We start from the raw sequence: 6,000 nt of genomic DNA, 5'->3' as shown, positions 1-6,000 counted from the left end.
TATACTAAATAACTTAGAAAAGTGGATTTATGTCTTTCCAGTATATTACTTTGAACATTTGGTTTCCTTTGAGTTAAATGTCTCTCAGCCCATATATGAAGATGACTTGATTTGATTTGTAAAACAGCTGTTAAGCATCAATGAAAAGACAGAGGGCTGTTTGCATGAAGTATGAAGTTTAAAGGGCAATACCAGTGTTTATGACATGTGGGTCCTATGTCTTCCTTATCTTGATACCATTTTAGTACCTCAGACAATTGTTTGGAATCTTTTTGCATTACTGAGCTGTTAGGGGAGGCTTTTTGTGCTTATCACTGCCATTCACATCTAGTGTATCTACCTTAAACACCCCGAGAAACCCGCAAAAATCACCTCTTTTGGGAAAATACCATACTTACCTCTGAGGTGCCATTTTTTGTCAGTAGTTGCTGCATTATGTCTTCATACAGCATCCAGCAAGTAAGAAGAGAAGCCTTTCCTTCACATTGTGTGTTCAAGCACAATGGAACAACATGACACCTTAAAGGCTGGGAAACATAAAGGTTACCATGTCATTTTCAGCAAATATGGTCTTTTTTGTGACTTGACAGGTTGTTTAAGTTATGGTTTAACATCTGATACACCAAAATACTATGGCAGTGATCAATTTGCCCAATGGCCACCGACTATCTCAGTAATGGCAAAAGATGCCAAACATGTTAATCGAGATGTTTGCCCTATCAAGGCAAGAGAGACAAAGGACCCACATGTCAAAACTGCTGGTGTCATCCTTTAAGATATAGCCATTTTAGTGCCAGTCTAGATGTATGTACATTTACCATTACTTACTGTTGTTGCTATTGCCAGTTTCACAATAAGCATGACCATCCATTAAGGTATTAATTAACCAATGACCACTGCTGGAATGTTCTCTCTGACGTTAGGATCCCTGTAGATGTCTGTCAGAAGTATATGTTGTGTGTTTCTAAGTGCTGTATGTGTACATGGCTGGCACAAGGTGAAGTACTCTCTTGAATTTCAGATTCATTTATAGATTTCATCTTGAGAAAGAGGGCCATGTTGTATGGACATGGTTTGAAAATGATAAAGGTATATGCATTAGAGTTCTACTTAGAGCTAGCGCAATAAGATGCCATGGCAACTGCTAAGCAGCATTGGGAGCTGTTGTGATTAGCGTTGGCATTGGAGCATGCAGTCACTGTTCAATCTGTTTCCAAGCATTATCTTGACTATCCAAGACAAACAGGTTTCACTAATACAAATATCGAACCCTTCCTGCTAAACAGTGTTTGGGAAAAGACCCTTAACAAAAGACACTGTTTTCATCTTGTTTTTCCCAAGATGCCATGGCAACTTTTGAATATTTCATCTCCAAATATTGATTGTACCTAGTTTTTAATTACACTAGCATAGTTGTGATGCTTGTAGACTGTAGTTAAACTACATTGTAGACTGTAGTTAAATGCATATTAACAGCTTTCTGTTGGATCTATTTTTGCCACTCTTGTGTTCTCAAGTCTTGAGGGTGCTATTCAAACAAATGTGCTGTCAGCAAACACGGAAGAACAATGTCTTTTGTCCAAATGCCTGGTTTCATCATTGTATCAGATGTAATCCGTTGGTTCTCTTGTTTGCCTGCTACGGAGTTTGTTTGAATAGCGTCTTTAGTCTCCCTTGTGTCATTACTAGAGCTGAATTCCACTATCTACCATTTCAGCTATCATCATATGATCATACTGTATCATATATCTCAGGTTTAATATGCAGGAATGTTAACACACTGACTATTCATTATGTATGTCTTTGTGCCTGTTTTTTGTGGAAGCATGACTTGATGTTGTGTTGTAGTGTCTGTTCCTGACGCAATACTGACGATGTTTCCTCTTTGCTATCCACCTCCTCTCCTCCTTTCTCTTTGCTTTGTGCCCTGCACTGCCTCCTTGTCCCCCCACACCCCTCTTGCTCTATTGCACCTGCCTTCCCAGGTGTAAACAGGTGCACGCCCCCCTCATACCCGCCCCCCCAGGACCCCCTCAGCGCGGGGCAGTATGAGGTAACGGAGGACATGGCACAAGGAGAGGTTTTTGAATTCAGTCAATCCAAAAGAGGCCAGGCTCCTTTCTGGCAGAATTTTAGTAGATTAGCTCCATTTAAGAAATAGAGATACACAGACTCTTCTGAAGGACCAGCTATTTTTCTTAGAAGCACTAAACATCGGATGATCATGTCCCATGATGAAGAAAATATAAAAACACACATACACAAGAGACTTTGAAGTAAAGGACCAATGTTAATATAGAGTGTGATTGGAAGCAGCAAGAGGACTGAAGACTTGGATTTAAAAAAAAAAGAAAAACAAAAAAAAAACTTTACAATTCCTGTATGTTAGTAACGTTTAGTTATCATGCTTCTCCAACTGAGTCAACTGTCATGAACTCTTTCCCTCGGATTCTGCAACGCCCATAATCATGCCATCTGAATGTCCTGGAGTTATTGAGATTGTTTTATTCTTTCATTTCAATTTGTCATTTGGAAAGGAACGCAAAGTCTTGCTATCCCTTGCAAGGCCAAGCCGGGTCATTCCTAGTAGTATGATTGTGTCCAGAAGCTGAGATCTTGCTGTGCTGCTATGTGAGATTGCTTGTTGTATTCTTCTGAATGTGTGGAGCTTGAGTAACGACAGGCCTCGGCTATGGGCTGTGGCGTCTGTGAGGCTCTGTTGTCAGCATTACCCTCGAGTTAGATCCGTTCTAGCACTGATCACAGACTGGTTAGACCATCTTTTGCTCTACTGATGTCTGTGTCTGGATCTCCTCCTCCCTCTCAATGTTTCATACTCCTCTTTCCTCACTCTCTAGCTCTCCTGCACTATCTCCCTCTTTCTCACATGCTGGCCCTCTTCACCCGGTCTCACGTTTTCAGTGTAGTCCTCTCTCCATCGCTCTCCGCATCCCTCTCTTGTCCTCTCTATCTCTCTATCCACCTGCTCAGCCTCTGTGAGTCAATGGTTCTCGGAAGAAGAGGTTTGTCCTCTTGGAAGCCTGCCATTAGTCGTGATATGACGGGTCAGGGAACAAATCAATAGCCGTAACATCAATGGAACATTTACATCATTTCACCAACCACTTTTGACAGGGTATTCATATCCTATCAAGCCGAGGGGCTGCGGGTTGCGTCTCATGGAGAGCTTGTCGTTCAGATGAAACAGCTGGGAGCTGTAGATAGGCAGGCTGCGGTCTACTTGCCTTGTGTTAGAGCCCCTCCCCTCTCCTCCCCTGAGACCACCCCTGTAGCACTGTGCTGGCAACTCATTGGGTATTCGGAAAGAGCACAGCCTACCTCTGGAAATCCACTGAGAACTAAAGTGAAGTTGATGCATTGACCAAGACCTAAAATAACGTCTTTTTTTTTTTTTTTGAGTCAGCTGTAAAAAGACTTCTTCGGTTGAGTTAATCATTTTTGTATTGCTCACACTGTAAAAAAAAAAAAAAAAAGCACAGCCCAATTTCAGTCAGAGGAGTACTTTTTCCTTGTTTGAGTAAGAGTGCTGCACAAACCTGTTCTGTGAGGTATAATGGCTATTCCGGTTATGAAATTGACTTGCATGCAACAACGTGAGAAACCAAAACAAGGTGAAATGGTCAAACAGTAGCATTAAGTTTGTATGAAGTGGACGACCATTTGAATCAGTTGGGTTTGTGAGTCAATACTGAATTGTGAGTCAATGTTGTAGGGAGCCAGGGAGGAGAATTCAGTCTGTAGCACGCAGGTTTTCTCTGACAGATTCATGCATCTCGAAATACTGCAGCTTCAACCTTGGCACCAGTGTGCCTCCTCCCTCTCACATTGTTGTCCAGATCTGATCCATGTTCTGGCAGTCAGCATTATATTGTTTAGTGATTTACTATGGAATGAGGCCTGTTTAGATTGGTTTGTTTAATCAACAATGTCCCTAAAGCTGCTGTGTTCAATGAACGAGATCATGCCATAGAATCCCATGTTACTTAAACAGAGGTGTTAGACATGTAATGCAAAGAGTGGACCTACCAAGAAGAAACTGTCAATTTACACACATGAAGGTGTATTATTTTCTACAGTTGGAATGTAAGTAAAACATCTGTCCATGGTGTGTGATCATATTTTGACCTCAGAGTACATTTTTGTGTTGAATTATATCATCTGATGGACAGTACATATACAGTATGACAACTTGTGCAATGTGATATATCATTATATATCTTCACTATTCACTACCGTGATATGAAAGAGTTATATATCGTTCTATGTCATTTGTTTGCCTTCTTATAGGCCTTATAACCTATTGGAAAAAAAGACCTTAGAATTGCTTTGTATGTTGTGTAATTTATGTTTTGTTTCAGTAAAGAAAGTTGAGAAATGGGTGAGTTGGCTGGTGGTGTCTGTAGAGATGGCTCCCAGTGAGATTGTTGTGGAAGATAATTCTCTTGTCTGGCACAGCGAAAAGATATGGTTCCCAGGCCATGATAACCTCAGGTCCAGTGCACAGCCCCACCACCACCACCACCACCACCACAACATACACACATAGCTGGCACGCAAACACATACGACGACACAAGCATGCAGGCATATGCGCACACATGCACACAGACACACAGACACATAATCATGCGCACTCGCTGGCCCGTTCTGCTGCGGAGAAGAGAGATGCTATCTAACAGTGCCTTCCAGCATTCCACTAGTGATTATCTATTCAGTTTCACAGGCAGATTTGAATTAGTCATGTATTTTCCCCTCAGTGTGGGACTTGCATCTCTCTCTCTCTCTCTCACACACTCTCTGTCTCTCTCTCTCTCTCTCTCCCTCTCTCTCTCTCTCCCTCTCTCTCTCTTTCTCTCTCTCTCTCTCTCGCTGGGAATTCCGTTCCCCAGTGCATGAGATCCACTCGGACAGAAACATAGAGGTCAGGCCTCTTCCATATGAGTAGATACTGTGCCGTCTGACTTAAACACTTAAAACGTAAACCACCTCATTGTTATATCATACTAACATAGCAGTAACCTAATTTTATTGCACAATAAGACTGAATATGAAGTAAATTCTAATTTCAGACACCTAGAAACTATGTAGAATTCCTTTATTATCTATTTAACTGTTATCTGTGACATGATGCTGAAAGAACACTATGGTTTAATTTGAATATACAGTAGAACACTGACTTTTTCTTCGCACAATTAGGTTTCACATTTCAAAGCTAAGTATACTAGGTGAGTTATGAATCAAAGGAACAATCATCTATTTTACATTTAGCAGCTACACACTGTAAATAATGTAAAAAGGACAGATCATATATTTGGATATTGGTATTTTGCGTTGGAGACGAATGTTGTTCCAGTTCTAGCGTGCGGTAGACCTCAGTACCAGGTAAATGCATGCTTGTGGCATCCAATATTTTGCATGAGACTTAAGACACCTCTTAACAGATTGTTTTGTTTCATTTACTACCAACGTGATTCCCACAATCTGGAACCATTCATTAGTGAACCTATACCATCTCACTTAAGGGAGTTCTTTTCTCTGTCCACCTGCCCCCTGCTCACTATACAGTAGGGGTTGTTACTTGCATTCTTCTATCTTTATCTATTGTCAAATAGAGGGGAACATCATTGCCCATGCTGAATGAAAGAGAGGACTGTTGATAAATGAAAGGCACTGATGCTCTCTTGCCCAAATAGAATGGGTATTATAAAACTGTAACATTATTCTAAACTTTTACTTTGAGTCCAACCTACGCTGTTTTGTTCCAACTGCTGGTTATTTGTGGAATGCCATCAACTGCTGAGGCTAAACGGGTATAATTTTTCTATGGCAACAGTGAACCAAATAGGAGTTAACACTGATCATGGGTGTTTGCGTATAGATTTGTAGTCAAGCAGAAGAGCTGAACAAATGCAAAACCTCTTGGGATGAGCTAAAAATAAACATAATCCTGAAGACACAGTACTTCATTGCAATTCATATC

The sequence above is a fragment of the Centroberyx affinis genome, unplaced genomic scaffold (genome assembly GCF_046629955.1).
Source record: "Centroberyx affinis isolate AG114_WGS23_722 - 3 ecotype Tasmania unplaced genomic scaffold, CSIRO-AGI_Caff_v1 ptg004503l_1, whole genome shotgun sequence".
NCBI classification, from domain to species: Eukaryota; Metazoa; Chordata; class Actinopteri; order Beryciformes; family Berycidae; genus Centroberyx; species Centroberyx affinis.
The sequence above is the reverse complement of the archived record's forward strand: the minus strand, read 5'-3'. Positions refer to the sequence as shown.